Here is a 14,121-nt window from a genome sequence, read left to right on the forward strand (position 1 = left end):
GGATTTGGTGCCTGCTGGAGTGGTTTGGGATTTGGTGCCTGCTGGTGTAGTTTGGGATTTTGTGCCTGCTGGAGTGGTTTGGGATTTTGTGCCTGCTGGTGTCGCTGGGTTGGCGGTGTCCCGGGAAGGAGGCGGGCACACGCCAGGAGGTGGCAGCCAAGCCCCGCTGCCCTGCCTCGGCAACCCGAGCAGAGGGACTTTTCTGCGAGCCTAAAAATCTAACTACAATCGGAAGATTTGGAATTTTTGCCTGGAGAGAGGGCACTGCAGAAGCTGGGAAGGAGGAGAGGGTCAATGCCATTCTGGGTAGCAAAGCTGTATTTCTTGGCTGGGTGCTTGCACTTGGCCTATGCTGGGTGTGTGGAGGCTAAATTTTTCCCTTGGTATCATTATAGCATTACAGTGAATTAAAACCTTAGATGAATCTCAGGCCTTTGTTTCAATACAGGCAAAATTTTTGTCTGTTGCCATGTCAGAACATTAATGAATTGAATGTGCTGCCTACGGCCTTGAATGCTGCTGGGGAGGAAAAAGATCTAGTTTGAAAAATATACATTGAATCAAAGTGAGAGACTGTTTGTGGGAAGAAAAAAAAAAAACAGCCAAGTGGTGAGTTTCGGTACAAGACATTTCAGAGGGGAGAGTGAAACCCATGGAGTTACATGAAATGGAAAAATTAAGTTGCAAGAGGGAAGCATTTGTAATGTGATTGTTGCAAAAGGTTGTCTGAACTCAGGCCACCCCAGGGATGTGGTGGGATGATATTTCCATGCTGCTGCCACCAACACTAAAACCTGCCATTGTCATGTTTATTTCATATGTTTGACATGATTCTGTGAGACAAAGTGGATTACTCAGGCTGACAAAGTAGATGTTGCTATGTGTGATTGTTGGCATTTTGCCGGCGTTTCTTCCTAGCACTTGGCTTAAACATATCACCAAATAATTTCATGGTGCCTCCAACATCCATCTCTGCTTTCTGGTTTGTACAACTGAGTCCCTGCCACTGACCTGAGCCTTGAGCCATCCTTCCCCTGCCCAGCTACACCTTCCCCCAGCTCCCCTCCTGCCCGTATATACTCCTTTTCTCCTGAGGAGTAACTTTCCAGTTGCATTAGAAGCTCAAAGGTAAATGAGAGAATGTGGCCAGACCTCTGTGGAAAACACACTTTTTCAGTTGTGAAAGCCTGTGTGGTTTGTAGAGAGGCTGTAGCTGCTGACTTCTCTGTTTCAGGTGACAAAGACTTCAAAGCATGGTGTAAAGGAAAGACTCCTTACATCAAGAACTGTTCCAGGCAGCCACCCCTGCAGTTGCTTTCAGAGAGGCATCCAGGTTAATTTCCACAGGGCAGTGATTGAATATTCTATACACTGGAAGAAATGGGGAGGAAAAGTCAAAGTGAACAACACAATGACCTTGAACTGCTTTTTTCTGTCCTGACAGACCATAATGCCCTGTCATTTTCTCTTAATGGAAAGAAGTGTTCTAGAAGGCAAAAGAAGGGTAAAATGATGTAGCTGAGGAAGGACATGCTTGTCAGAAGGCTCCTTTGCAGCACTGCTCTACAAACATAATTAATGTTAAAACAGCATTAATGAATCTTGACTGTCCCTTCCCAGCTGCTGGAGCAGCTAATGTGATTTATGATATGACACCTGAGCATGAAGCTCGTTTTTCTAATGCCACACAAAATGACATCCAGCTGCCCTTGGCAGGGGATGGCAGGAGCTGTGGCCTGTGGTGTGAGGATGATGGGTCCCAGTAAGTGACTGGTGTCTGTGTGCAAGCTGGGCCATGCGGTTTAGTGGGTGCAGGCACTGCCCAGCATCCACCCCTCTCTACAAAACACAGCACAGGGCATACAGGGCAGCTTGCTCCATGTGAAGGGACCATGAGTAGCTCCTCAACAAGGTCTGGGGGCCAGCAAACTCAACAGTGTGGGCTGTGTGATCTTCCAGCTGTCTTAGTGTGGTTCAGATGATGTTGTAAACCTTTCTCAGGTGTCTCATGCTGAGTAGAAAAGGGAACGTGTGCTTGATTTTACAGCAAATTGTGGTCTTTGTTTGCTTCATCTGTAAAATGGGGATAACATCTGACCCCCTTCTTGTGAGGTGAGACCTTTATGAAAGTAATTTCCTTGTTCACTGCTTTGGGGTTAATGCAAATGCCTGTGAATGTGACCTGTTTTTTGAGCTGGAAAAATAAGCTGGCTCAATGCTGACTTTTGGAGTGACCACTGCTGATCCAACCCCATCATCTTGCAGAGATGTGGCCAAATTAAGGTCAGGGCAGGTCATAGGGCAAACAGGGTCTGTCTCTGGGAGCTTACATATCAGGCTTGCTTTCAGCAGCCTGTCTGCCCTGGTAGGGAGTTTTGTGCAGGTGGGCATGGGTCTCTTCTCCCAGGTAACAACTGACAAGAGAAAATGGCATCAAGTTTAGATTGGGTATGTTAAGATTTGATATTGGAAAAACTTCTTCAGTGAAAGAGTGGTCAAGTATTGGAACAGACTTCCCAGGGAAGTGTTGAAATCACTAACCCTGGAAGATTCTGAAAAAATGTGTAGAGGTGTTGCTTAGGGACATTGCTTCTTGGTGGCCTTGGCAGTGCTGGGTTAGTGTTTGGACTCAATGATCTTTTCCAACCTAAATAATTCTATTATTCCATTCTCCAGTCTAGACACAGCTGCAGAAAGTGCCCTCATTCATTAACCCAGCCCATCTCCTATTTCTTCTCACCACAGGTGGAGGTGCTTAGAAAAGCCCTGGGTTATCACCAGGAGAGGCTTTGAATAACCCAGACAGAAGTTTGACATCTTTCTTCTCCTGGCCACAATGCAGCTTGTGGCTGGGGAAGTGTGCTGAGACCTCTCAGCTGGAGGGAGATGTTTTTGGAGACCTCCTGAACCTCAACAACTCTGCCCAGAGATGTAGTAAGCACAGGAATTCCCCCTCTGACTTCTGCCTTGCTTAGGCAGGATGAGTTGTTTGATGCAATCAGCTGCTTCTGGACAGGAAGCTGCACTGTACCAGCACTGCTGTCACTGATAATGATTTATTCCTGCCCTCTCTTGCAAGGAGGCTGGTAAGAGAGGCCAAAAAGTGAAAGCTGCCTTCCTTCTGGTCTCCTCCTGATTGTCCCTTGTGTGGTGCTGCATCTTATGGTGAGTTTGTATTTTCTGTCTGTCATTCTGTCTGTCATTACTACTATGGAATATAGGTAAAAAATGTAAGAAATGCAAGAATCGTTTAAACTCACAATTGTTTCAGTAGGAGGATCCTGGAAAGGTAAGTTTGGCACACTGGTCACACAGAAGACATTAGAGATCATTCTCCTAGCTGTTTTACAGAGAAGAGATCTGCAAGGAATGAGGACAGTCTCTATCAAGCCATTATTTTGTACTTCTCTCTATTGTTGATCATTTAAAAACATGCAAACAGAAAAGGAAAGAAGGGCTTCTTTTCCTCTTTCCACTTTCACTGTACAAATGCCTTCCTGTCATGGTAGTAGGTGGGAACCTTAAACTTTATATACTTTGCTAGGGAAAGCAGTTGTGAAGTTCTGGTTTGCTTTCCCATGTGCCACTTTGCTAGGACTGATACTAGGCAGAAACAGGGAGAAAACACAGGGAAAACAGGTTCATTCTGAATGGCTGGAGTTGTGTGTGCAAAATAGGGGTACAGTTTTTCTCTCTGCTTCTCAGTCATAGGATGTGAGGTTGGGATGAAGGGGAGTCAACTGGATGGACTAATTCTCTTCAGGAGAGAATTAGTAGTTTTACAGAAAATGAGTAATCTTTTCCTTTGTACTTTTTCATAGTAGATTCACAAAATACCCCAAAAAAACATGGGAGCTAAAATATTTGGGCATTTTTCCTGTGGTTGTCTTTATCTGGACTGTCACAGCACTCAAGGGAGCTGCATCATTTAGATGGATCTTTTATAAGTCAAGTGGGATGAATGAAAGGGCGACTTTGGCCCACGAGTGCTCAGCAGTGTTCCCTACTGCTTTTCCCAAGGCAAGGGCATATGGTCCAGGGCAGCAAAGGGAAGACCCCTCTGTGTGCAGCCAGGGAAAAAGTTCAGGCTTCTGAGCACTCACCCCAGCAGCTGATGGACAGTTTTCATTTGCACCTCGCTGTGCTCACTGCCAAGGTTTCGTGTCCCACGCTTGATGCATTTCCCTTCCTCCCAGGCTAAGCTGGGGTGGGTGACCTGGGCAGTCTGTGCTACAACAGGAGCAGGCTGCCTGCAGGTGGGGCTCCCTGTCCTGAAGAGAAGGGAACCATCACCTCTCCTGCCCTCTTCCACTGCTGTCAGGCAAGCCTGAGGTGGGCCACAGCCAGAAACATCTGAAACTCTTAGCATGGGTCAGTGGTTGAATTCTAAAACTTCATATGTGCATCAGAAAACAAAAGAAAAATAAATCTGTGGTTTCTTCTGTAAGACTTAAAAGAGCTTGGGGTTCTTGTCTGGAGTGAGGGCTAGTCTTGTGAAATTTGGGCTGTTTGGTGAAAAGTACTGGATGGCTCCAATTTGTGATGCTGATTGTGAAAAGTTGTGGGACCAGGCTTGATTTTTCAAAGCAATTACCTCTTGTTCTGATTTAATTCACAGGCAGGTCTCTGACTTGAAATCAGACAGCAGCTAAACATCTCATATCAAATAGCATATTTAGGTAATTGTTATAAAAAATCCTCATATTAAGGAGTGTGTACAGATCACTGATACAAAATCTAGTTTAAGCAGTTTTGAAATACAGGATTTCTGTGGCAAGTCACACACGTACAACTTCCACCTCCCTTCACAATCCAGACCACTTCACTGAGGCAGAGTGGGAGAAGCTGTCACTACATCCCCAAGAGCCAAAGCACATCCAGACAGAGCAGTTTCTGGTGCTCCCAGCTGGAATGGGCAAGGATCCAGTTCTTCTTTATGTGAATGTTCCTGTCTCATGGTGGTTTCATAACACTTTCAGGGCCTCTCAGTATCCCCTCTGGGATTCCCCAGTGATAGAAGAGGAAAGAAATCCAGCCAGGTTTTTTTTGCACAGGAAGGTATTCAGGAGCAGTTATCAAAATTAATTTCCTGAGTGTGTAATTGCAGGAACAGGCAAGCCCACGTGTGCTGTTCAGGTTAAGTCATGTTATTCTTTACTTCTTGTCAGCCCTCTCAAAGGCAGATGTGTCCATGAGGGGCTGAAAACTCCACAGCAGGGAGAGCCAGAGGCTCTGATACGTCTGCCTTTTTTCAGGGCCTTTCTTTTCACAGCTCATGCTTTCTTTATCCAAGTGTAAAAAAAAAAAACCAAAACACCCCCCAAAAACTAACCTAAATCTTCCTGGAAACATTTGAACATGCAGAAAAATAAAAGAAGTGGAAGGCAACTAAAGCAGCCTTCCTGGACACTGATTTCTAATGCCACCATCAAAAAATCAGCAGTGACACTCTCTCCTGCACAGGTAGGGATGAGTGCCAGGCTGAGCTGGGAACCTCCCAGAAGGGAAGGCCTGGGGAGAAGTGGCATGCTGTGTTGCCTTGAAGGTGAGCAGGCAGCTAATCTGTGGCCAAAGCTGCTGCCATTTCTGTCCCCCTGCCTGTACCACAGCCTGTCTGCTGCTGCCATCACCTGCCAGCTCCTGCCTCTCACCCCAGAGGCCTTGCAGGGGCTTGGAGGCTGTCATTATTGTCATCATCACCATCACCATAATTTTCTTCCTGTGCACTGGTCCAGTAGCATCCCAGCCTCCTAAACAGTCTTTGTGCTCAGCCCCCAGAAACACTGTGCTGGAACCTGAAGTGAATATCCTTCCCTTCCTTTCCCTTCCTGACCTTGCTCCTGGTGGTCTTTCCACCCACCTCATGCCTGTAGCTGCCATCAGCTCCCAGCTCCTCTGTGCTCCACAGCCTTGTGCCCTCTGTGGCCCGAGGGGCACCGGTGATGCTCAGCTCTGGAATGTGACACCACCAGGGCCATGCACATCCATCCCCCCCTGGCCCAGAGCAGCACAGATGGGTTACAGGTGCCAGTGGATGGGCTCCTTGTTCCGGGCTCTGAAGTTCAGGGACAGGTGCCCCTCTCTCTTTTAGCTGTGCTTTAATAACAAAAGCTCTCCTCACCCATCCTCACCATCACTCACCTCCTCCAGCATTTCACGCCCATATGGCTTTGCTTCCTCCTGCCTCCCTCCCAACCCACCTTCCTACTAATTCTGCTTTGTGCTGAAATTCTGATCTCTTGGGCAATTGGCAGCTTCACCCCCTCAGCGTGCCAGCAGCCCTGCAGCAGCGAGAAGGATGTGCTTAAAGAAAAGTCTGGCTCTGTTCCAGCAGGTGCCAGACATCCTTTGTGCACAAAAGCTGTTGGTGAGGAAGGCACCAGGCCAAGAGTTAGTGACAGGAAAGAAGGAAACTAAATCATGTTTTTGTACAAGGTATTGCTTTTCATTGTGAGTACACACCTGAGGGCAGGGGGTGAGAGCCTGCAGAGTCCTTCAGAGGAGGTGCTGTGAGGACCTGTGGCAAGGATTTCTTCTCTCCTGCTCTTCTCATTCATCTCCCCTCTGTTTTTCCACTCCCTCAATTCGTCTCACTCAGATAATTTTGTGCTGATTTAGCTATCCTTGTCTGGAGCTCAGGCTGCAGTGCCAGCTGTGACTGCCTCTGTGTTGGGACCTTTTCCTGCTTTAGGAGTCCCTGTGGGAAGTGAGTACTGCACTTTGATTTCCCTGTGAGTTCCTAAAATCTCTGGGATGCTCAAATCATAGAATCATAGAATGTTTTGGGTTGGAACAGACCTTTGAAAACTATCTAGGATGTTGATCTAGTTCAACCTGTCTGCAATGAGCAGAGACACCTTCAAGTGCACCACTTTGCTCAGTCCCATCCAGCTTCACCTTGAATGCTTCCAGGGATGGGGCATCTACCACCTGTTCCAGTGTTTCACCATTTTCATTGTAAAAAACTTCCATTTATAGCTGATTGAAGTGGATCCTCCTGCAGTTTATCCCTTGTTCTGTCTCAACAGGCCCTGATAAAAAGTTTGTCCTCATCTTACTTTGAGGCTTACTGCACTTACTGAAAGGCTGTGATAAGCTTTCCCCAGAGCCTTCTTTTCTCCAGGACTGGGGTGGTTGAAGTGCTCCAGGAGCCAAACTGCTGCTCCTTTGCCTCCCCTCAGCTCCCCTGGGAGCAGCTACAAATGAGCCGGCATGCTGGAGGGGACCTGCTGGCCAAAACCAGTTTGTTTTTTCTGCTGCACTGGGGCGGCTGCCATGGGACAACAAAACCTCCTTGGAGTAGCTAGACAATAGCAGAGAGAGTATTTCAGGGTTTTTATTTTATTTATTGGTAATTTGAGCCATTACTTCACTGATGAAGTTGAATCTTTTTAGCAATAAAATTTAAGCTTATTTCACACAGAATTTCTCTTTTGTTCTTTGCTTAAATACTCCTGCCCTTTGGCTGTTATTAATTACATCCTCAGATTTCTAAACAACATAATCTGTGAAAATTAGAATTTATGGGGAGGGCCAAGACCTAGCACATCTGAGAGCAATATTCCTGTCCATTTCAAACATTGTTAATTTGTATTGAATACAGGAGTATGTAAACAAAATGCCAGACATACAGCAGAGGATAAAAGTTACAGGGCAGTGAAGTCAAATCAATTGCTGTGGGCTCTGCCTTTCCCCTGTCTCCTGGAAAGGGCTGGGTTGGAAGGCTGGCAAACAGAGGTGTGGACAGGACACAATAATTGTCCCCTGTATTTTGAAGGCACATTGTCAGCCCTGCATCAGATACTGTCACCAACCTTTAGAAAGGGGCTAAGGTGCTATTTTGGCTCTCAAGTCACTCTGCTTGGTGTATTTGCTTCCAGTGCATCAGAGTCCTTCTCATCCAATTTTGAGCAATCTAATGGTCTGACTAGCCCCTAAAATAGGGACAAGCTCATCATTTTATTAAAAAAATCTTTTTATAACTGAAGGGAAAGATGGTTGTCCACCTGCCTGAAAAGATTGCTTTCTTAAAACATGGATATAAGCCTCCCCTTGGACGGTGTGTGATGTCCCTGCAAGAGTGTTACTATTTAAGGTTATTTTTGCAACAGAGCTTGCAGTTTTGGCTTCTTCAAATGTTCCTTGGGATAAAGAAATCAGCACTTCGTCTGGCAGAGCTGCCAGCACTGCAACAGGGGAGTCACCATCTACATATTCTCTGGGCTACAAAGATAGAACAGTATCATGGAATCATAGAATAATTGATGTTGGAAAAGACCTTTAGATTATTGAGTCCAATTTTTAACACAGCACTGCCAAGTCCATCACTAAACCGTGTCCTTAAGTGCCATATCTACACATCTTTTAAATACACCCAGGGATGGTGACTTCACCACTCCTCTGGACTGCCTGTCCAATGTCTGGACAGCCATTTTGGTGAAGAAATTTTTTATGATTATTCAATCAAAACCTCCTCTGGCACAACTTGAAGCTGTTTCCACTTGGCCTGTCTAGTGTCACCTGGGAGAAGAGGTTGACTCACCTTGCTGAACCTCCTGTCAGGTAGTTTAGAGAGTGATAAGGTCTCCCTGAGCTTCCTTCAGGCTAAACAAACCCAGCTCCTTCAGCTGGTCCCCATAAGATTTCTGTTCCAGACCCTTCCCCACTGCCCTTCTCTGCACCTCAATGCCTCTGTTGTAGTGAGGGGCACAAAACTGAGCCCAGGATTCAAGGTGTGGCCTCCCCAGTGCTGACTATGCAGGGTGATCACACCCTGCTCCTGCTGGGCACGCTGTTTTCGGTACTAAATGTCACTGTCAATGTGTTTATGATATCTTTTTCTGAGCAAAGCTGCCCACAGGGATTTTCAGCCCTCTGTGACTGGAAGAGGTCAGTGAGGTGTTGGCTCCAGCTGGCACGTAGCTGCTCAGATGTGCTTCAAGGGCCCGTGTGGTTTCTCAGTGGCTTTTCTTCGTTTGCGTCAGGTGAGGGGAACTCCCAATGAGTGCAGGAGCACACCCAGGGCTTTTGGGACACTCAGCCCTTCCAGCCCTTATTTACTTCCTTTTTTCTGCTCCCTGATTGTATCTCAGGCTGAGCTGAACAGGACGTTAGTTTTGCATTGTGTGAAGGGAAGAGGTCACCCTTGAAAAAAAGGTTTCCATTGAAATCTCTTGCTGTCCTCAAGGGCAAACCATGTGGGTGGGTTCACAACATCCAACCCACAGCAAACGTGGGTCACTGATAGCTGAGATTCTCCAAAGCCACCCACATTTGGGTGTGGACAAACTCTTCAATTGCTCAAGCTTTCATCTCTTCCCATAAGGATTTGGCTGGTGGAGGGCCCTGGCTTCCACACCAAGCCCAGTTCCATTTATCATGCCATGTGGGACTGCCAACAGCAGCTGGGTGACATAACTGCATTTCCCAGCACTGGAAATAGTGTTTCCTGTTGCCCATCTTTCATTCCTGTAATCCCAAGTGGAGGCTTTTGCTCTGTTTTTGTTTTATTTTCCTCTTGAGGAAGACATAAACACATTTCTTAATTTCCTGTTTGGAGCAAAGTGGCTGAGTCAGAACCAAAACCAGCCCTGCGTGCCTGCTCAGGGTAAAATGGGGTCTGTGTGACCTGGGGTAGCTGCTCAGGGTCACCAAAATTCCCTCTGCTCCTAAACTCACCTTCCAATGAGCTTCAGACTGGGCTGTGAACAGTCACTGGCCATCCCTGCTCTTGGGCTCTCTGACAGTTTTCCCTAGACATCTTAAGCCTGAAATGCTCTGTGTAGTTCAGCCACTGTGGCAGCTGGCCAGTCCTGTGAGCATCACTTCCAGCCAGCCCTCCAGAGCCCCTTTCTCCCTCTGAGCCCTTGTACACCTCAGTTTTTCCAGTGAAGTCTCCTAGTCCCCCAGCAGATCCCTGTCTGAGCACTTTGTGTCACCTGGCCAGAAGCCAGGCAGAGTCGGGGTAGGGCAATGCAAGGATGGGAATAAATTGGTCCCTCGCCCTGGCTTAATCTTCATTGTAGCATTTAATGCACTGGCAGAGAGCAGATCTGATGAAAAAGCTTTCCTGTTAGTTTTTTTAAAGCTCTGCTCAGTTTCACGTTTTTCTAAATGCTGCCTACTCAGATTGGTTCTCTGCGGGAGCAGACAGCAATGTCACCATGGGTGGCACCATGGAGGTGGCTTCTCTCAGTGGCAGAGCTCTCCTGCCAGGAGAGAGAGGCTTGGGGACCGTAACACCAGGTGAAAAGCCAGTTTATGAAGGCAACATTACTATTTTCAAAACCACCAACCAAACTTCCTACTTGCAGGAACAGATTGGCGAACAGTAACATCACAAAGCCTTTGTTTTCCCCTACCCCCATCCAAAAGAAACAGAGTAGCAAATGCAATTCCTCAAGTACTGCTAACATAATAAAACAGCAAGGACAGGGGACACAGGACTGGGAGGAGAGGCAAGGATAGCATGGAGGAGTTTTCCTGTCCATGAGGAAGCAAGCTTAGGCCTGAAGTAGCGCTTCTCCTCTTCCCAAACAAGGAGTGACTGGGACCAGCTCTTCCTGGCCTTTGCTTGATGCAATCCTTCCTAGAGAGGTAAGAAATTTCAGTGTCTAAGGGGACTGAACATTACTAGGACCACTTGGACAGATTCCCACTCAAACAAGGCTTGTAGGAAAGGGTTGGTTAAGTCACTGCTGTAAGAGAGGCTGTAGCCAGCAGATAAAAGGTTTGCATCACCAGGTGCTGTCAGAATGAGTGTTAAATGAAGTGTAAGAGAGACACTTTGTGCTTAAGGCTCAATTAACTGTTCCTCTCCACCATGAGGTCCTGCACTCATGCTTTCCCCATGCCTCTTGCTTTTTAACTGAGCTCTGACTATCACCAGCTATTTAGCAACAATATCTGCCTGGGGTTCAGGCACCCGGGAGCAGCTCTTTTCAGGGCTGTGGTTGAAGTGAGTGGTGAACTTCAAAAGGACAGCCTCATTTCACCGAGTGAGTAAGCAGAGCTGGGGCAGCAGGAGGCTCTGAAGGGTGGGGTGGCTCTCAGCTGGGGAGCCCTGGGAAGCCCAGAAGCCGTGTAAGAGGAAGCTGAACTGCAAGTAGAATTGGGGTCCGTGGCTGTGATTTGCTGGAGAGGTTTAATTAGGGTGTAGCACCGTGGATAACACTCACTTCTGGGAGTTTTTGTATTTGCAAAGTGAATTTACCCAAGAAACCCTGTGCAATGACTGTTTCCATATTTATCTTGAAAAGCTGACCTTTCACTGCTGCTTTCTGCCCCCTTTGGTGGCACACAGAGCTCCAGGTGGTCTCGATGAACTCATTTCCCCTCCCTCAGATTTTCCCTGAAAGTTGCTGCAGCTGGTGGCTCACACAACTGCTTCTGCTTTATCACCAGAAGCTTTCAAGGAAGCCAGCTTGCTGAGACCTGGATTTCTGACAGAGAAGAAAAAATTTGAAGGTAGGAACAACTTTTTTTTTTTTTTCTTTTAAATCTTTGAGTAGTGAGAAAAGTATGGTCAGAAAGACACCAGCCTTCATTTTTCATGTGAAGGTCATGTCTGAACACAGGAGCAGACCCAGCTGGTGGATCCAAGTGGGGCAAAAACACAGACAGGTTTCTCCATGGCGCACATATCCATGCCAGGTCCTGCTCAGGGCTGCCCTCTGAATCCAGGGGCTGCGTTTTCCTGAAGGGCTTTTTGTGGCAACTCCCATTTAAAGAGATCTGTCTGTCTTTTTATCCGACTGCACTGGGGTTTTAGCCTGGATCAGCTCCCTGTTGGGGTTCAACACGTGGCTCTATAACCCATGGTGCTGGTGCTGCAGAGGAGGCGGCTGTGCTGAGCTGCAGCTGAAGGAAAGAATGGCTGGAAATGTAAGGGGGGAGCAATGGCTCCATGAGCACAAGCATTGCTAGAGAGAAACCTGAATCAGGAGATGGTGGCTTCAGACCTGTGTCCAGAGTTAAACTGCACAGGCTGCAGGAATAAAGCTATGGTGCTGGGTTTTTTCCCCTGGATGATTCCCAGTGCCATGCCCTTCCTCAACAGGGGCTCTGCTGCCAGGGACACCCCCCTGTTTACGTGATTGGGTTATGGAGCTCTGCAACAGCAATCCAAAACAAAAATAAGCAGGGACTGAGTTAGTCTGACCTCACTAACACCTGTGTTTTCCCTCTTGATACCAGTAACAGAACAGCTCTTGAGCTGGCAAATATAAGAACGCTTCCATTATTTTGGACAGTGCAGGGTTTTCTCAGGATGTGGATGTCTGAACAGCAAGAAAAGACACTGTCACATTTGTTCCTGCTGATTCTGACCTAGGCTTTGTCCAGCTAGTTCCATGATCATATTTTCAGTGGCAAGCACAAATACCACCATTGATTCATTGGTGTTAAGGACACATCACTAGCAGCAAAAAAGGAGATGGGTGCTCAGAGAGGATGCAGGTGTTCTTCCACACCACACATCATCCTGCTGGATATCCCTTGTCCTTTCACATTGCTTCATCTTCCATAAAACAAAAACAACAGCTGAATGTTGCAGCTTTCTGAAGGTACAAGTATGTGGCTCCTCCAGTGCCTCACCTAGCTATAGAACTGCTGACCCAGCAAGACAAACAAGGCCACATCTGATTCTAGAGGCACAGGGAGGAAAATGCTACCAGCTGAGTTTACCTGACCCTTCCTCTTACCAAGGAAGATTTCAAGTTGTTGAAAGTGTTGACAAGTGGTGTGGGCAGAAAGTTTCTATGCTGGGTGTCTGTGCGTGCCCTGTACTGTCTCAGGAAAGTTTCAGCTAAAACAGTAATTTCTCCATTCCTAAGAGAAACAAGCTTTATTAGCATAACAAGAAAACCACATCCTCTTTGATTAAGATTTTCTAACACAGCTATGCCCTGACTTCAGACATGAAGTTAGCCTATTAGCCTCTGCTCCATGTTGAGATTAGAAGCCATTAAACAAAAACAAAGAGTGACGCTGTTTTGGTTCCTCCATTTCCTTCAGCACAGGCATGCAATGTCCCCAAAGTATGTGACATTCTTGAATGGAATAGAGCATTCCTGGGAATTGTTCTTCCCAGTTGTAGGATGCTAGTGTGTAACTGGCATTATTTTACTTGTTTTATGTATTATTGTAATTATTACATGCTGTTACATTAATCATGATAATAATGTTAGGGAGACGTTGTCCTTGGTATGTTCAGGGGTTCTGGTATTTGTGTTCCAGCACGGGATTTGGGTGCACATTAGCAGAGCAGCTGAAAGGGTTAAAACAACAATCAGGACCTATAGGGAAAAAGTCAGTGGTGGCTACTGGGAGAAGAGCTTAACAAACAGGATCTGAAAAGAGAGCAGGATGGGGCGTGGGAGGGACAGCATGGCATGATGAGGTGGCAAAACGAGAGAGGAGATTGAACCTGAGATTTAACCTGCCCCTGCTTGCTGTACCACCGGAGGGGTCAGCGCGGCTCATTCCCCACCGCACAGCGGCAGAGCAGCCCGGGGCTGCAGAGCCCGGCAGAGCAGCCCAGAGCCTGCCCGGCAGAGCCCGGCAGAGCCCGGCAGGGCGGTCCCGGCCCGTCTCCCTCCGCCCGGGGCCGGCCGGAGCCGCTGCCGCAAGCAGCAGCCCCTGCGAGCGCTGATTTCTGCTGTCCCGGGGGAACGGCAAAAATCCGGCCCGCAGGCTTTGTCTGAAGCAAGATTGCAGGCGTTTGTACGTGCTGGTAGCTCCTGGGCCTCCTGTGTCCGTCTCGTAAAACACACCAAGGATTTTCCCAGATAAAAAAAGGCACATCACTTGGCAGAGAGCCACATCTGCACGTACGCGAGAATGAAAACATCCGGGGAGCGCTGCCCTCGAAACAAAATGCCCAAGAGCTCAAAAGCGCGGAGGGGAACGGAGAGTGCCATGAAGGCAGCACGTTCGTGTCTCCTGCCTCCTTCCCACCAGCGACCATTAGCCATCCCGGGCCAGAAGCCAGCAGAGAGGCAAGGACTGAGCTGGATGCCTGGGCTGGATGCCTTCATCCCAGGAACCAGGGTGGCAGGAAGAAGAGTGGTGGCTCTGCACAGCCTGACCCCTGAATGATGCAGGGACTTGCTGCCCGGCACT

This window comes from Passer montanus, unplaced genomic scaffold (assembly GCF_014805655.1).
Source record: "Passer montanus isolate IOZ18808 unplaced genomic scaffold, ASM1480565v1 scaffold55, whole genome shotgun sequence".
In the NCBI taxonomy this organism is placed as follows: domain Eukaryota; kingdom Metazoa; phylum Chordata; class Aves; order Passeriformes; family Passeridae; genus Passer; species Passer montanus.